Raw genomic sequence first — 18,514 nt, forward strand, 5'->3', positions numbered from 1 at the left:
ATAAAGCTTAAAAAAGGTAAACCTGTTGAATGCTCCATAACGTCTAGATACCGAACTGTATTAGCTTGCTATTTTACAAGATAATAATGTGTATATACTAAAAGAAAAAAAAAACTGAATACCTTGTTGAAACACAAAAAAACTTGCTGCTCTAAAAAACTAAATGCAATGTCTGCAATATATGTATACATTCATTTAGTTGTTCCTGTATAGATTATTCAATAAAAAATACCATAACACATTCATTATGTAGCAATGCAAGATACTGCAGATCGCATTCAACCTAAAGACTTTTCATTTTCTAAAAACTAAATCTGTCAGGTGATGTTGAACAGCTGTTTTCTTATATCTCTACTATGTACTCCTGTGACTGCAGTACTGAATATTATTTTGTGTCTCTTCCTGTGCCATCCAGACAGTAAAATCTACAAAAACATAACAGGTGACTACATGGGAAGTTATACTACTCATAGCTTACTTGTATGGGCCATTCCACAAATATATGTCTGTTCCAGACCATCGCAACAACGAATATTTTAATGTGCAACATAAGAAGTATGAAAGTAAATGGCTCTAAAAATTATTCCAATAAACAAGAATGGAATTTGCATTTAGTTTAGTACTTCTTATGTTGCACACTAAAATATTCGTTGTCGCGATGGTCTGGAACAGATGTATGTTCGTGGAATGGCCTCTATCTAGTATCTACCTACATAAAACTACCTTTGAAATCTAACTTTTTGATATCAACATCAACCTTAATACTTAAAAAATAAATAATAATGCGAAAGTTACCCATACTTACCTAAAGAGTTTTTGAATTGCAATTTTACCAACTGGGTAGGTTGCCCATGTTTTTCCTGCAAATGAAATCCTAAATCCCTATTTCCATTAAAAAATCATTTGCACTGTAAACAAGTGTATTTTTGTGAGCTTCATTTTTTTTAAAGACTAACATAATTAAGAGTTTTAAATTATAACACAGTAGGTACATACAATACTTGTTTGAATTTATTTACATATTTGTAAATAAATAATCACAAAAGTAAGGTTAAGATTCCGATTCGAGAAAACACAACTGTCAAATTTTAAACCAACTCGCATTCGAGATTTTAAAATTCCCGCTAATAGAAAATATGTAAATCTGGCAACAGCGCGGTTGCGTGCTGGATATTTAATCTCTCCCAGCAAACGACGGCACTGTTGCCAGATTTACCTTTTTCCTTTTAGCGGGAATTTTAAAATTAGTCTAATGCCACTTTGATTTTAAAAGAGAGTTCTGTATTCTTAAATTTTAATATAACCTTACTTTTACAAGTAATTAGGATTATTTTATTTACATGTAAATATTGAAACAAGTATTGTACTGTGTCATAATTTAAAACTCATGTTGCAGTGTTTTGAAAAAAAAAATGAAGCTCAAAAGAAATATACAGTACAAATTATTTTTTAATGGGAATGGAAATTTACGATTTCAAAGGTGAAAATGTGTTGGGATAGTATATATGGACACTTTTTTATTTTAGTATTAAGTGGTTACATAATTATTCAGAATATTAATAAAATTACTAGTAATTTGAATTAGTTTTAATATGTATTATAATAGTATTAATTCTCATCATGTATCTGGCTAAATAGCTAAGCGCTAAAGCCGCAAAATAAAAAAAATTGAAAAAAACATTCTTAGTGACCTAGCACCTTTACTTTGCCTGGGGGCGAGGCGAGTTAATAAATTCTATTTTCTTATTGCAGTCATTTTGTGACGGCTTAAGAAGTTACATAAATGATGTCTTTAGGCTGTGAAATTTTAACCGTAGAAAGACATCTTTATGACTTGTATTTACATGATATAGGGCTTTTCACTCAGTCATTTGTTTCGAGCTTCTGTCATGTGTTGTCTAATATTAATATATCTATGTCATATGTTATTGATATTGCCAATGATACAAACCAAAGACATATGATGTAGATATATTAATATTATGTGACACTTGACTGAAGCTCGAAACAAATGACAATCGATGAAAAGCCCTATTCAATAGGGTATTTCATTCAGTCATTTGTTTCGAGCTTCTGTCATGTGTCACATAATATTAATATATCTACGTCGTACGTTATTGGTATATACCAATGATACAAACCAAAGACGTATGACGTAGATACATTAATATTATGTGACTCATGACAGAAGCTCGAAACAAATGACAATCGATGAAAAGCCCTATTGGCGTCTGCATATCAGGATCCGGTAATACTATATTATTTATCTATGATCAGGATATTGCTAGGTGTACACAAGTAAACAACACTTTTTTGATTAAAAGGTTTATTTCATTAAATCAAAACTTACATGGATACAATTTAAATAAGATATTTTTTCTATTGAAGGCAATATAATATAAGATATATATTTTAGTATAACTCTCCTACATTAACAAGCTTTAACACATTCAGTGGCCATGACGTATGGGTAGCATCACGAAGGTTTTACGGAAGGTACTGACGACACATAAGTTATGTGAGTAGTACTGTGTAACTAAATAAATGATTTAAGTATGTGGTACCAGCCAAGTGGAGTTTGTTCGAGATGGGCACCAAACATGTTAATCTGGTCATGCACAGAGACTTATACTATAATATGTTACATCTCATATTGCTCACTATTGTAATGAGTGAGCCTGCATACACGAACTATAATATATTATTATGGTTCTGTGTATGCAGGCTCACTCATTACTAGGTACTGTAGTGAACAATATGAGATGTAATATTATGAGATATACCTATTATATATTATGGTATAGCTCTCCATGAGTGCCAAGTTTTAAACTTAACTGATAACAACTAATGGATACCCTTTTATCCAAAATTTTATGAAAATTTTGAATGGTCATATTGGTATTAATTCCACAACCCCTTCCTATAACAATAGGCCCATTGTTGGATGTTATTGCAGTAGTTCTACTGGAAATACTTACTAAAATTGTATGTATCTGCATCACTTAGAAGTCTACCCAAAAAGCTATTAATACTCTCTAAACCATCACTAATACATCTTGTATACATAATAGGATTTTTTTCAGAATCAGATATTTTATTAAGATTTACTTAGCATGCCCTATTTATGTGCCAGGCACTTAACAGTCTATTAGGAGCAATACCCATTACATTTGACGAGGCATTGTAAAAGGTGTCGCTTATGCCTGATATGAAAACATTTGACTATACATATAATACCAACACAGACATGTATTTAAAAAAATTGGTAAATTAAAGTAGGTATCTTTTCTATTTGAAAATAAGAAAGCAGTACAAAATCCATTCCCAAATTCATCTTTTACTAATACTGTCATAAGTTCAAAGTCATAGGAATTGAGCCCATGAGTTCCATCGATTGCGATAAAGGATTTACCAAACTTTTGGCACAGTATTAAGGAACATAAGACAAAAATCATAAATGTTAAATTCATAATGAATATCCATTAGTATGCCCTGTTGTTTGTAAAATAATATTGGACATGAGTCTGTAAGCATTCAACCCAAAAATAAACACTGGTTGCATCATCATTGTACATATACCCATCTTTCAAATCAATGCCATAAGAGAGTTTAATGTTTGTGATATCTTTTCTTGTAAGTAAATCAATTCTTTTTAATTCGCCTCCTATGCTATTATGCTATCCTGTACAGTCTGAAGTTTACTAAAAAAGTAAAATATAGGTATAGGATAATCAAACACACTAGTTTGAAATTGTAAACTCTAGTAAATATTCATGAGTAATATTTAAAAAGTGGTTTAGTGGTAACATTCTTGTTTTAAATTATATTGTGTATATCGATGGCGGAAAGGCAGAACCTCATAATATAGTCTGTTCGCTAAACTCAGACGCAACTTTCTAGATATTTTAATCGGTAATTTTGCCAATTGTAGTAAGATTGCCAAAAAATAATTACTAAATAGTTAATAATCACTAAATAGTTAGTAATTTTGCAAAGTTCTGCAAAATTGGCAAAGAACAAAAAAATTATCGACTAAAATATCTAGCCAGTTGGGTCTGAGTTTAGCGAACCGACTATAACTGAAAAATTTGTATAAAATGAGTTACTTCGGTTTTCGCTTTAGAATAAGTGTATCAGCACCTATTAAACAGCTTTTAGAGCTGGGAAAGCCTTTTGGAAGCCTTCCGGAAACTTTCCCAGCTGTAATCGCTGTTTAATAGCTGCTGATACACTTATTCTAAAGTGAAAAGTGAAGTAACTCATGTTATAAAAATTTTTCAGTTACGAAGTGCTGCCTTTCCGCCGTCGATATGCAAATATTTTACTTACATTTTTGAAGAAAGTCTCAAAATAAACTTTGAAGAGATATTTATCTGATTTTGGTATTTATGTAAGTGCTCTATATCATCCTCATGCCCATAAAATAGTTTCAATATTTTTAGATACTATTATTCGACTAGTACACCAAATAAACATTTTGCAGGATCCTTGGGATTTTAAAGCTCTTTCTCTATCTTGTTTTGTAAAATAATTTTTTGAGGATCACATACATATACATTTATAATAGGATGTTTCATGTTCTTGTACTCTTGTTTCTCTTCCTGTGCCATCCATACAGTGCAAATCTAAAAAAAACAACATAACAGGTGATTACATGGGCAGTTATACTACTTACAGCTTACTTTGTATCTAATCTATTATCTAGTATTACTCTATTAGTATCTACCTACATAAAACTTTTGAAATCTAAATTTTGGATATCAACATCAACCTTAATACTTAAAAAATAAATAATAATGTGGAAGTTACACGTACCTACCTAAAAGTTTTTGAATTGCAATTTTATCAACTGGAAAAGACTGCAACATAATGAGTTTGAAATTATGACACAGCCACAATATTTATTGTTTCAATTTACATGTAAATAAAATAATAATAATAATCCTAATCACTTGTAAAAGTAAGGTTAAGATTTTTGACTTGAGAAAACAGAACTGTCAAATTTAAAACCAAACTCTTATAAAATTTTAAAATTCCCGCTAAAAGGAATCTGGCAACATTGCCGTCGTTTGCTGGACATTTAATCTCTCCCTTCCGCGTTACGCTATTTTTCGAACTGGCCTAATCTATTCTGTTATATCTATGCCTTAAACTCCAATGCAACTCCGGTATACTACATTCGCTCTCGCGAGATTTTGTTTGACACTGACGTTAGTAATTTCTTTTTTGAAAAATTCAGTTGTCAGAAGTGACTGGAAATTACTACAAAACCAACGCACCTGCTCATATCCAATATTATTAATAGTAAACAGACATAAAAATAACATAAACCTTACGCCAATCAATATTTATTTATTTAAACCATTATAATGTATTGATAGCAAATGAGAAAATTATTTATTGTACAAAATAAAAATATTTTGTAGAAATAAACTTCACAAAATTTTATGAGATTAGTAGACACTCCCACTATTTCTAATAATTCTTCTTTTTTAATGAAAGATTAAGTTGATTTGAGTTGATTTTAGCAGTTAATAGTGTGAGGTAGGAATTTTTGTGTTGTACGTTTCCTATTCCGAATGTCTCAAAAAAAATCTCGCGAGAGCGAATGTAGTATAATACTATTTATCTATGCTCCAATCTCCAATGCTCCAAACCCCAACCGGTGTAGCGCAACGCGCATCGCAAACGCGGGTCGCGGACGTTTCCCCAACTGTCATCAATACGACTAACTTCACGTGTAACTTTGATACGAGAATTATAAAAAATATGCATTGAAATCCAGATCCCGTAATTTTTTAAGCGTTATAAAGTGAGTACAAAGTCATATATTTCTTTGTAATTACAGCTTCAATTTACCGTACACTTTACACCACAAACCATAGATACCCATAGACGTTTCACGACCATGTTAATCTTTCGGATCGAATTAACGCCATCTCTTGATTGGAATGGGAACTAAATTGAAAAATTTTAGTTAGGTGAGAATTTCAAATTATAAATTTTGCGGGATTTTTGATGAAATTTCCCAGGAAATTTAAACAACAGAAAGACAATTCAATGTTTTATTCCATATTTTACTGAAAACTTCAAATATTCCAATTTGTTTTCAAAATGCTAAACACTACTACTATGTGTCACGTGAAAGCACTGATGTGTATCGAGTTGAATGAAAATTTTTGAAAGAATCTTGTAGGATGATTGTTTAGATAAATATTACCTTATAATCTTTTACAAACTTCCAAAAATACATAAGTCCGAAATGTTGATGACACACTTGTCTATTGGAATAAACTGTTTCTGGATCTATTATATTGTTTTTTTTTAATGTGGAGAAACACAACACGGGATGATCAATGTAAACTAAAAATTCTACTCATAAAAATGGAGAGGAGGTTAATACACTTGATTAAAATTGTGATTAAATCTAATTAAAAACGTAACACCACTATAATAAAATAATTAAGCCGCCACAAACTGTAAAATAAAAAGTAAATAACAAATTAATTTAATTGTCAACTGTCAGTTGTTAAAAATATGACAAGAGAATTGACTGATAGCGACATCTCTGGATTGGAATGGTAGCTAATTTGCTGTCTTGACCACAAACCATACATACTTATAGACGTTTCACGACCATGTTAATCTTTCGGATCGAGTTAGCGCCATCTCTTGATTGGAATGGGAACTAAATTGATAAATTTTAGTTACGTGAGAATTTCAAATTATAAATTTTGCGGGAATTTTGATGAAATTTCGCAGGAAATTAAAACAACAGAAAGACAGTTCAATGTTTTATTCCATATTTTACTGAAAACTTCAAATATTACAATTTGTTTTCAAAATGCTAAACACTACTGCTATGTGTCACGTGAAAGCACTGATGTCTATCGAGTTGAATGAAAATTTTTGAAAGAAATACATAGGATGATTGTTTAGATAAATATTACCTTATAATCTTTTACAAACTTCCAAAAATATGTAGGTCCGTAATGTTGATGACACACTTGTCTATTGGAATAAACTGTTTCAGGATCTATTATATTGTTTTTTTAATGTGGAGAAACACAACACGGGATGATCAATGTAAACTAAAAATTCTACTCATAAAAATGGAGAGGAGGTTAATACACTTATTAAAATTGTGATTAAATCTAATTAAAAACGTAACACCACTATAATCAAATAATTAAGCCACAAACTGTAAAATAAAAAGTAAACAAATTAATTTAATTGTCAACTGTCAGTTGTTAAATATGACAAGAGAATTGACTGACAGCGACATCTCTGGATTGGAATGGTAACTAATTTGCTGTCTTGACCTTGACAATTTACGTGAAACGTCTATGAGTATGTATGGTTTGTGGTCTTGACCTTGACAATTTACGTGAAACGTCTGTCTAGACCACAAATAAATATGTCATATTTAACAACTGACAGTTGACAATTAAATTAATTTGTTATTTACTTTTTATTTTACAGTTTGTGGCTTAAATATTTTATGGTGTTACGTGGTGTTTTATGGTGGTGTTACGTTTTTAATTAGATTTAATCACAATTTTAATTAATTGTATTACCTCCTCTCCGTTTTTGTGAGTAGAATTTTTAGTTTACATTGATCATCCCGTGTTGTGTTTCTCCACATTTAAAAAACAATATAATAGATCCTGAAACAGTTTATTCCAATAGACAAGTGTGTCATCAAAATTTCGGGCCTATATATTTTTGGAAGTTTGTAAAAGATTATAAGGTATTCATCTAAACAATCATCCTACAAGATTCTTTCAAAAATTTTCATTCAACTCAATATTACATAAAAATATCAGTGCTTTCACGTGACACATGGCACTAGTGTTTATAGCATTTTGAAAACAAATTGGAACATTTGAAGTTTTCAGTAAAACATTGAATAAAACATTGAATTGTCTTTCTGTTGTTTTAATTTCCTGCGAAATTTCATCAAAAATCCCGCAAAATTTATAATTTGAAATTCCCACGTAACTAAAATTTGTTAATTTAGTTCCCATTCCAATCAAGAGATGGCGTTAATTCGATCCGAAAGATTAACATGGTCGTGAAACGTCTATGAGTATGTATGTTTGTGGTCAAGACCACAAACCATACATACTCATAGACGTTTCACGTAAATTGTCAAGGTCAAGACAGCAAATTAGTTACCATTCCAACCCAGAGATGCCGCTGTCAGTCAATTCTCTTGTCATATTTAACAACTGACAGTTGACAATTAAATTAATTTGTTATTTACTTTTTATTTTACAGTTTGTGGCTTAATTATTTTATTATAGTGGTGTTACGTTTTTAATTAGATTTAATCACAATTTTAATAAGTGTATTAACCTCCTCTCCATTTTTATGAGTAGAATTTTTAGTTTACATTGATCATCCTGTGTTGTGTTTCTCCACATTAAAAAAACAATATAATAGATCCTGAAACAGTTTATTCCAATAGACACGTGTGTCATCAACATTTCGGACCTATATATTTTTGGAAGTTTGTAAAAGATTATAAGGTAATATTTATCTAAACAATCATCCTATCTACAAGATTAATTCAAAAATTTTCATTCAACTCGATACACATTAGTGCTTTCACGTGACACATAACAGTAGTGTTTAGCATTTTGAAAACAAATTGGAATATTTGAAGTTTTCAGTAAAATATGGAATAAAACATTGAATTGTATTTCTGTTGTTTTAATTTCCTGCAAAATTTCATCAAAAATCCCGCAAAATTTATAATTTGAAATTCTCACGTAACTAAAATTTGTCAATATAGTTCCCATTCCAATCAAGAGATGGCGTTAATTCGATCCGAAAGATTAACATGGCCGTGAAACGTCTATAAGTATGTATGGTTTGTGGTCAAGACAGCAAATTAGTTACCATTCCAATCCAGAGATGTCGCTATCAGTCAATTCTTCTTCTTCTTCTTCTTCTTCAGTTTATTGGCCTCCACCTACTTGGGTATTTGGCCAGCTCATCGTCTCGGAACAAGGGAAAAATCCCTTATTCACTTACAATTTGGAGTTAGTACATTGTACAATTTGTTTCTTCTTCTTCTTCATCTTTTTCTTCTTCTTCTTTAGTTAACTAGTAATTTTGGTTGGTGTGGGACAAACATGACAAGATAAAAAAAAAATTTCACGCTAGGGGCAACCTCTCTTTCCTTGTCTAAGGGGGCAACTGTCTATCAATACACAATCTTCTTTTTCTTCTTTGATTTAGTAGAAATTTTGAGTTGGCATGGGACAAATACAAAAACTTAACTTTTTTTTCAACGACATTAAACTTTTTTCTCTCGAGGGTAACTGCCGACTACTACACAATCTTATTCTTCTACTTCTTTTTTAGTTTCTGGCAATTTTGAGTTGGCATGGGACAAATTCAACAAAGACACAAACTTTGCTCTCAGGGGCAACTGCCGACCATTACACAATCTTATTCTTCTACTTTTTTTGAGTTTACTGGCAATTTTGAGATGGCATGGGAAATATAACAAGACACAAACTTTTTTCTCTCTTGGGAAACTGCCGACCATTACACAATCTTATTCTTCTATATCTTATTTACAGGCAATTTTGAGTTGGCATGGAATAAATACAACAAAGGCACAAACTTCTCTTATACAGGGCAACACCTGACCATTACACAATCCCATGTTGTTGCCTCAGATAGGTATAGTGAAAGACCCAGGTGATTACAGAATGTTTATATAGAAACAAAAGATTATATTATTCGGTTATACGAATTATATTTTCACGTGTACTTTTGACATATTTTTCAAATTATTTATAATATATTCATTTATGTTATTAATTTACTTTCAATATTTTACTTTCCTCATAACTTAATTTTGTGTATATTCAAAAAATGTATTAAAAGTTTAATAAGAACCAACTGCGGTTTATAAAGAAGGGTTGTAAGGGATATGGGTGTTGGGCACCCATTTTTAGCTAATTCATTATATAAATCAAAATTTTGCACAGTATTAATAGGGCATTCAAGAATCACATGTTGTAAATCTGCTAATTGACCACATTCACAATAAGGATGTTCTACTATCCCCATTTTAAATAGGTGATTTGGAACCAAGCAGTGACCTGTACGCATTCTGATAATAGTTGTTATATGTCTTCTATCTATGTAAGGAACATTGAGATACCAAGGACTATTTTTGAAAACTGGTTGTAGCTGTTGATACCAAATACCTTTATATTTAAAAGATTCCTTCCACTCTTTTTTAAATTCATCCCAGTACATTTTTTTAAAAAAGGGAAAATAGTCATCTTTCTCCACCTTTATGTTTACTGGACAATTGAAACAACGACCTACATTAGCAAGTGAATCAGCTTTAATATTTCCTAATACTCCGGAATGCCCTGGGATACATGCAATGATAATATCTAAATTAATATTTTTTGCTTCTAATATAAGTCTTTTTGTCATTCCTGAACAACCATTTACTACCTTTAAAGTTTTGTTATTAATTTTCTGGATAGCACTTTGAGAGTCTGTAAAAATGATAGCTTTGTTAATATTTTTTTCTATGCAAATTGATACTGTTGTGTTAGGTATTCCTACATTAGGCAACACCCCGCACGTTAGTTCCTGGCTGGCTTGGTTGGTAGAGGCCATGAGGTTAGGAGGATGACAGAGGGGTTTTTAGAGGTTAGGAAGCCCTAGATCACAGCGTGCTCATGCTAGGTTGTACCTACAAGAATTGTATAATAAATGCATCTATAAATCTCCAATATGCTTTTAAGTTTCATTAATACAACATGGTGGCAGCGGTAAATAAAGATTAAAACAAATTTCTGCAGGAAATAAGGTGAGCTACGTAAAATACTATAAATACCAAATAATAATACGATGCCTAATCCTGGGGAATTGTCGGGAGCGTCGAGTGGAAGCTCATCAGGGTTCCATGTCTCAACTCCTGAAGCATTCAATTTTTCAAATCCAGCTTCTTGGTCTCGGTGGAGAAAGAGGTTTGAAAGGTATGCAAAAGTAAGTGGTTTGTCAACAAAGCCTGATTCAGAGAAGATAGATGCTCTCCTGTACATAATGGGCGAGAAGAGTGAAGAAATCCTCTTACAAATGCAGAAGGTCCCTACAGTATATGATGACATGATACAAGCGCTGGAAAGCCATTTCATACCACGAAGAAACATCATATTCGAAAGATTTCAATTTAACTCTAGGGTCCAATTACCAGGGGAAAACATTGATAGTTTTATAGCAGCAGTGCATGCTCTGGCAGCTAATTGTAACTTCGGTGCACTTAAAGAAGAGTTTATAAGAGATAGGATTGTCGTTGGTATGCTTGACAAGAAGACTAGTGAAAAAATGCAATTAGAGGCCAAACTTACATTATCAGATGCAATATTATATGCACGCCAAGCTGAATTGCAGTCCCAGCAAAACAGTGTACTACAACAACAGTCATCACTTAATGTTATAGCTAAACAAGAAAACACTCCAAAAAGCTTCAATACGAGTAAACGTCCCCAACATCCTGAGGTAAAGTGTAAATACTGTGGTTTGGCACAACATAAACGAGAAATCTGTCCTGCTCGAAGATCTACATGCAGAGGGTGTGGAAGATTTGGTCACTGGGATAGAGTATGTCTGTCCAAGGAGAAGGACTCAAGATCTCTCCACCATATTACCACCTCTTCAGAAGGTGGTGTTCAAATTCAGGATCCTCCTCTTTTCTTAGGTAATGTTACTTTGACTAAACATATGTTAGGAAATGTTTTTACAAATAACCATAATCAATGGCTAGTTAACTTACAAATAAGTCATAATAAGAAATTAGTTCCCTTTTTAGTTGATTCAGGAGCTGATATTGTCTGCATTCCATCAAATCATTTAGAGTCAATCTTATTAAAGAGTTTAAAAAACTGTTCTGAAACAATATCAGGCCCTGATGGTACCAAACTAAAAGTTCTGGGTAAATTTACTGAAAGACTTACATATCCTTCTAAAGGCAAATCTTGTACTTTTGATATATTTGTAATTCAAGATCTAAAAATGCCTATTCTGGGGAGGCCGGGTATTTCATGTCTCGAGGTATTAAACTTTTCAATAAATTCTATTAATCAAACTTTTAGCACTAATGTACAGGTAGAAAAAGAATTTCCAGATATATTTAATGAAATAGGCAACTTCAAAGATGAAATTAACATTGAAGTTTGTGAAGAAGCTAAACCTTTTGTACAGACTACTCCTCGTGTAGTTCCTATACCTTTACTAGGTAAATTAGAGAAAGAATTAAAAAGGCTTCAAGATTTAAAGATCATAGAACCAGTAGAAGAACATACAGGTTGGGTAGCTCCAATTGTAGTTGTTCCAAAGGGGGAAACGGTGCGCATTTGTGGGGATTATACTCATTTAAATAAAAGCATTCTACGACCCTATTTCCCTATACCTAAAGTAGAAACCTCATTGGCACAACTTGGGGGATCTCGTATATTTTCAAAATTAGATGCTACTTCTTCATTTTACCAAGTCCGACTTTCAAAAAGCTCCCAAGCTTTAACTACTTTTATTACCCCATTTGGCAGATTCATGTTTACAAGGTTACCTTTCGGTATATCCTGTTCTCCTGAATTTTTCAGTCAGAAATTTTCTAAGTTATTCCTAGGTTTGAAAGGTATCATTACCCACATAGATGATATATTAGTACATGCACCCACAGTAGAAGAACATGATCGTATTCTTAGGGAAGTCTTGCAGAGACTCAGCAAAGAAGGTATTACACTCAACAAAAAGAAATGTCTAATAGGTGTAAATAAAATTGCATTTTTAGGCCATGTGATTTCAGGTGAGGGTATTATGATTGATCCATCTCGAGTAGAAGCTATTACAGAATTTCCTAACCCTACAAGTAAAAAAGAACTGCAACAGCTCTTAGGTATGATCAATTATGCTGGTCGTTTTATTTCAAATAAGTCCGATATTCTTGAGCCCCTCAACTATTTATTAAAAAATGATGTCTTATTTCGGTGGAGTAAAGATCAAACTGCAGCTTTTTCAAAAATAAAAAATGCATTGATCAACGCACCCTGTCTTTCTTACTTTGACCCAACTAAAAAGGTAATTGTCAGTGGAGATTCGTCTTCATTTGGTTTAGGGGCCGCTCTGATGCAAATTAATGAAAACAATGAAACGGAAATAGTAGCATATGCATCTCGAACACTTTCTCCTACTGAATGTCGCTATGCTCAAATTGAGCGAGAGTGTTTGAGTTTAACATTTTTTTTTTGTATATTGTTATTACGTATTTTAATAAATGGAATAAAAAAAAAAAAAAAAAAAAACATGGGCTTGTGAAAAATTTCAGGAATACATAACAGGAATTTCTGTAATTTTAGAAACCGATCATAAACCACTTCTACAAATATTACAGACAAAAAATCTTGATGATTTGACTCCTCGTCTACAAAGATTTCGTCTCAGACTTATGAGATATAATTATACTGTACTTTTTACTCGAGGGACAGACTTAAAAGTAGCTGACGCTTTAAGTCGTAATCCATTGCAGGTGTCACACAATAGTGAAGAACTTACTTCAGAAGTAGATGCACATGTTCGTCTAATTATACAAAATTTGCCTATAAAAAATCATTTTCTTAATAAAATTCTTAATGAACAAGAGTTAGATCCTATTTGTAGGAATCTTAAACAATATTGTATTTCAGGCTGGCCTGACAAAAAACATATATTGCCAGAAATGTGCCCTTATTTTCAATACAGGTATGAGATTAGTCTTAATGAGAACTTTCTTACAAAAAATTCCAGGTTAATTGTTCCTCCTGCCTTACAATTACAAACCCTGGAATACCTTCATCAAGGCCATCAAGGCATTGTAAAATGCAGGGAAAGGGCAAAAATGTCTGTCTGGTGGATAGGACTTTCTTCTCAGATTGAAAATCTTGTTAGGTCTTGTCCGAATTGTGTTGAGGAACGCACAAATATTAAAGAAACATTTGTCAAGGATACCATTCCATCTAGACCATGGCAAAAGGTAGCTGTTGATTTGTTTAAAGAAAAAAATTGGTTTCTAATTCTAACAGATTACTATTCTAGGTTTTTTGAAATCATACCTTTGACTAGTCTAACTGAAAGTGTTATTGTTGAAAAGTTGAAAGAACAATTTGCGAGATATGGAATACCTGACGTTGTCAGATCGGATCAGGGTCCTCAATTCAGCTCAGGTTTTTCCAAATTTGCTGCTGAATACAATTTTATTCACACTACTAGCAGTCCTTACTATGCACAGTCTAACGGCTGTGTAGAAGCAGCAGTAAAGGTCGCAAAATCTTTGCTGAAGAAAAATGAGGATATATATTTGGGTCTATTGGCCTATAGATCAACTCCTTTAGAATGTGGCTTCAGTCCTTCAGAATTGCTAATGTCGCGTAAATTAAAAACATTGTTGCCTATGCTTCCTAGTAAACTTGAGGAAGTGGTTAATGCTAGAAAATCTTTCATTAACACTGAAGAAAAACGTAAAACTCTTCAGGAAAACAATTATAACAGAAGACACAATTCTAAGGAGATGTCTGATTTAAAAATCAGTGATACGGTGTGGATTACTGACCTTCGGAAATATGGAGTGGTATCAGAGGTATGTTCAGAACCTCGTGCTTATATTGTTAAAACTAATGATGGTACTGTTTATCGTAGAAATAGGTGGTTTTTAATAGCTGCTCCATATTATGTTCCGAACGCCAATAATGTTACTCCCCTGCCTATTGTAAGGGCTAATTATTCAGAGAATCCTAAAGATTCATCTTCTGGGGAGAAAATTGTAGAAAGTGATAGTGTACAGTGTAGTGACAAACCAATATCTATCAGTGAGAGTGCAGAAGCTTTACCAAGCAGTGTAGCTCCAAGTGCATCCGAAAACATTACTCCAAAGAGAAATAAAAAACGTCCCAACTGGTTTTCAGACTATATCACATAATGTGTTTTATTGTATCATTTAGTATTAAGAATGTTGTTACTTTTATAATCTTAAAAAGGAGGATGTTGTGTTAGGTATTCCTACATTAGGCAACACCCCGCACGTTAGTTCCTGGCTGGCTTGGTTGGTAGAGGCCATGAGGTTAGGAGGATGACAGAGGGGTTTTTAGAGGTTAGGAAGCCCTAGATCACAGCGTGCTCATGCTAGGTTGTATCTACAAGAATTGTATAATAAATGCATCTATAAATCTCCAATATGCTTTTAAGTTTCATTAATACAACAGATACTGCTTTATTTATTGCGATTATTTCAGCATTACAAATTTGAATATGGCTAAATAACTTGGCGGAAAAATTATACTCTAAGGATGGGATATGTACACCCATACCTGAAGTATTTAATATGGGATCCACTGAACCATCAGTGTAAATCCATGTATATGTATGATATTTTTCACAAAATTCATTATAAAACTTTTGTTGACTATAAATTTCTGTTTTGGTAACTTTAGATGATATAATATTGACTGGTTCTACAAGATATTTTAATTCTATTTCATAAATAGGATTTATTTCTGATTGTTTAATATTTATAATTTATTTTGGGAATTAATGTTTGCTTCTATTAAATATGGATATTGTCTATATTTCCAATAGCCAATATTTGATTTACAATAATTTGTAATATTATTAATTATTTCCTCTAATGGATTACCCTTTAGTTCTTTAATTTTAAGTAACATTTTCATAGAAAGAATTTTTCTTCTATATTCTAGAGACATTTCACCACATTCAGATAATAATGCATTTGTAGGAGTTGAACGCATACAACCAGTAACAATTCTTAAAGCTTGAAATTGTATGGAATCCAATTTTTTTAAAACCGTTTTGTTTCCAGGTGTTAAGATACTACCAGCATAGTCTAGATGTGATCTCACTAAACCTTTATAAATGGTTATTAGGGTCTTAGGATCCGATCCCCACCAGGTTCCACATAATGCTCTCATTATATGAAGCCCCTTCTCCGATTTATTGCAAGTATTCTGAATGAACTCTGACCAGTTTAAAGACCCAGTTAAATTAGCCCCTAAGTATTTAACTGATTCCGACCAGTGAATTATATTATTATTATACATAATATAAGGAATATATTTGTAACTTTTCCTTTTTCTGAACAATACAGCTGATGATTTATTAATAGAAATTTGTAAATTATGCTCAGTTACCCAAGCATGAATCTTTTTTAAATTATCATTTATCTCTGTTATTAGTTTATTTGGATCTTCTCCTATTATTGTCATAACTATATCATCTGCATATTGAATTAATTGAGCCCTACCTAATGGAATTTGGTGAATATTTTTGGTATAGATGTTAAATAATGTGGGGCTTAGTGGGGATCCTTGCGCTAAACCTAAATTGGATACCTTTGGGCCAATTATATTATTCTTACAATCTTTAATAAAAATTTCCCTATTATTTAAAAATGCAAAAATAAGATTTACTAAATCAATCGGAATATTCATCTCTATTAGTTTTTCATACATCAAATATATATTAACATTATCATAAGCTGCTTTGATATCCAAAAATACTGCAATTAACTTTTTATTCTTACTAAAGGCTTCCAATACTTTATGTGTTAGTAGATTTACTGCCTCCATACTTCCTTTTCCTCTTCTAAAACCTATCTGTAATTTAGGCAGTAATCTATTGCCCTCTATAAACCACTCTAACCTATTTTTTATAAGATTTTCTATTATTTTTCCCACACATGATGACAATGCAATAGGTCTATAATTCTCCCACAATCCTATATTTTTCAGTGGTTTTAATATAGGTATTATTAATATTTGTTTCCACTGATATGGAATAGTCGCTGTTAATAAAAGTTTATTATAAAACTTTAAAAGTAATGACACAGCAATATTAGGAAGATTTTTGATCATTGAGAAGGAAATTTGATCTAAACCAGAGGCTTTATCCTTTTTTATGTTTAAAATGTTTTGTATCTCTGCCATAGAGAATGGTTCAGTAATTACTGTTAAAGGGAGAATATTAAAGCTAGGATCTATATTAGTGATTGACATATTATCTAATATTTGTAATGCTACAGTTGGATTTGGTAATTTATTTGTATTACTCGAATTTTGATTATTTTTAAATTTTTTAACGGTTTCCAAACTTTACTAGTAGGAGTATCCCTGTTAATAGAAGAGCAGAATTCTCTAAAACTATCCTTTTTCTTGCGTTTTAAATTCCTTTTGACATATGCTTTTATTTTTTTATACTCTATATAATTCTCTATGGTTGAATTACTTTGATAATTCTTGATAGCATTCCTTCTTAAGCATATTAATTCATCACACTCTGCATCCCACCAGGGATTACTTTTTGTAGTGGATGTTCTAGTTTTATAAAAAGGAATAGTTTTAGAAGCCGCATCATTAATAATATTAATTAACTCTTTATAATCTACCTCATCCCTACAATTATTTACTAATGAGTTTTCTATATACTGATAATATTGACCCCAGTTAGCCCTTTTGTAATTTCTTTCATTAGAGATTTTTAGTTGGCTAACATTATTTAAATTTTGTTGATTTATATTAATTTTGCAAATCGTTGGAAAATGATCGCTACCTCCAGTATCCTCATATACTTCCCATACACTATTCATAGCCAATACAGCAGACGAAATGGTCAGATCCACTGCGGATGGATTTTGACCTGGTTGACCCAATCTTGTAGGTGTACCATCATTAAGCACTACTAAATTTTCCTCTTCAATAATTTTTATTAAAATTTTACCATTTATATCAGAATGATTACTTCCCCACAGTGGATGATGGCCATTCAGATCTCCCATGATTATGAATGGATGGTGAAGAGAATGTAGTACCTCTTTAAAACCATTTTCCTGTATCTTAATGCCAGATGGGTTATATACATTCAGAATCTGTATATCATATTCTTCTAAGAGAATACCAATGGCTTGAAAATTTTTATGAGACCTTGAATTATCTATGTTAGTTCTGCTATGTATAATTTTTGATTTTATTAAAGTTGCAATTCCCCCATAATAATCATTACGATCATCTCTATGTATTATATTGTTATTAATGGTAAAATAAAAATCTGGTTTCAGCCAGGTTTCATTTAATATAATTATGTCCGGGTCTATTTCTTTGATAAAAATTAACAAGCTATCTCTATTACTATTAACACTGTGCAAATTCCATTGTAAAATTGATAATTTACAGTTACTAATATTCTGAGTCATCGTCATCATTTATTTTATTTAATGTATTTAAATTTGTAACATTATTTAGCCGGGTCATAAAACTTAAAACATGAGATCTATCAGAATCTTCTAGCTTTCTTGCTAGATTTATTATATCGTCTAACATATTAGAGTGGTCCCTATCAATCCGATATGAGTCCAGTCGCTGAGAAGTCATTCCCCTACTAGATCCTTCTATAGAATCAGAAACGTGATATGTATTATTTGTACTTGTTCCTA

General features: G+C 31.8%; 1 long non-coding RNA gene across 3 annotated transcripts; it reads right to left on the reverse strand.

The window, feature by feature from the left end:
• Positions 1 to 2,213: 2,213 nt before the first annotated feature.
• On the reverse strand, positions 2,214 to 5,080 carry LOC126891777 (uncharacterized). Of its 3 annotated transcripts, XR_007700561.1 has the most exons (4): positions 4,820 to 5,074; positions 4,330 to 4,625; positions 2,755 to 3,701; positions 2,214 to 2,678 (listed from the first exon to the last, which is right to left on the reverse strand). It is a non-coding gene; the product is annotated as an uncharacterized LOC126891777 (long non-coding RNA). The 3 variants fall into 3 exon arrangements; XR_007700560.1 differs by lacking the exon at positions 2,214 to 2,678 and having other exon boundaries at positions 2,691 to 3,701; positions 4,816 to 5,080; XR_007700559.1 differs by lacking the exon at positions 2,214 to 2,678 and having other exon boundaries at positions 2,691 to 3,701; positions 4,820 to 5,077.
• Between the last annotated feature and the right edge of the window lie 13,434 nt (positions 5,081 to 18,514).

This window comes from Diabrotica virgifera, chromosome 9 (assembly GCF_917563875.1).
Source record: "Diabrotica virgifera virgifera chromosome 9, PGI_DIABVI_V3a".
Classification (NCBI taxonomy): domain Eukaryota; kingdom Metazoa; phylum Arthropoda; class Insecta; order Coleoptera; family Chrysomelidae; genus Diabrotica; species Diabrotica virgifera.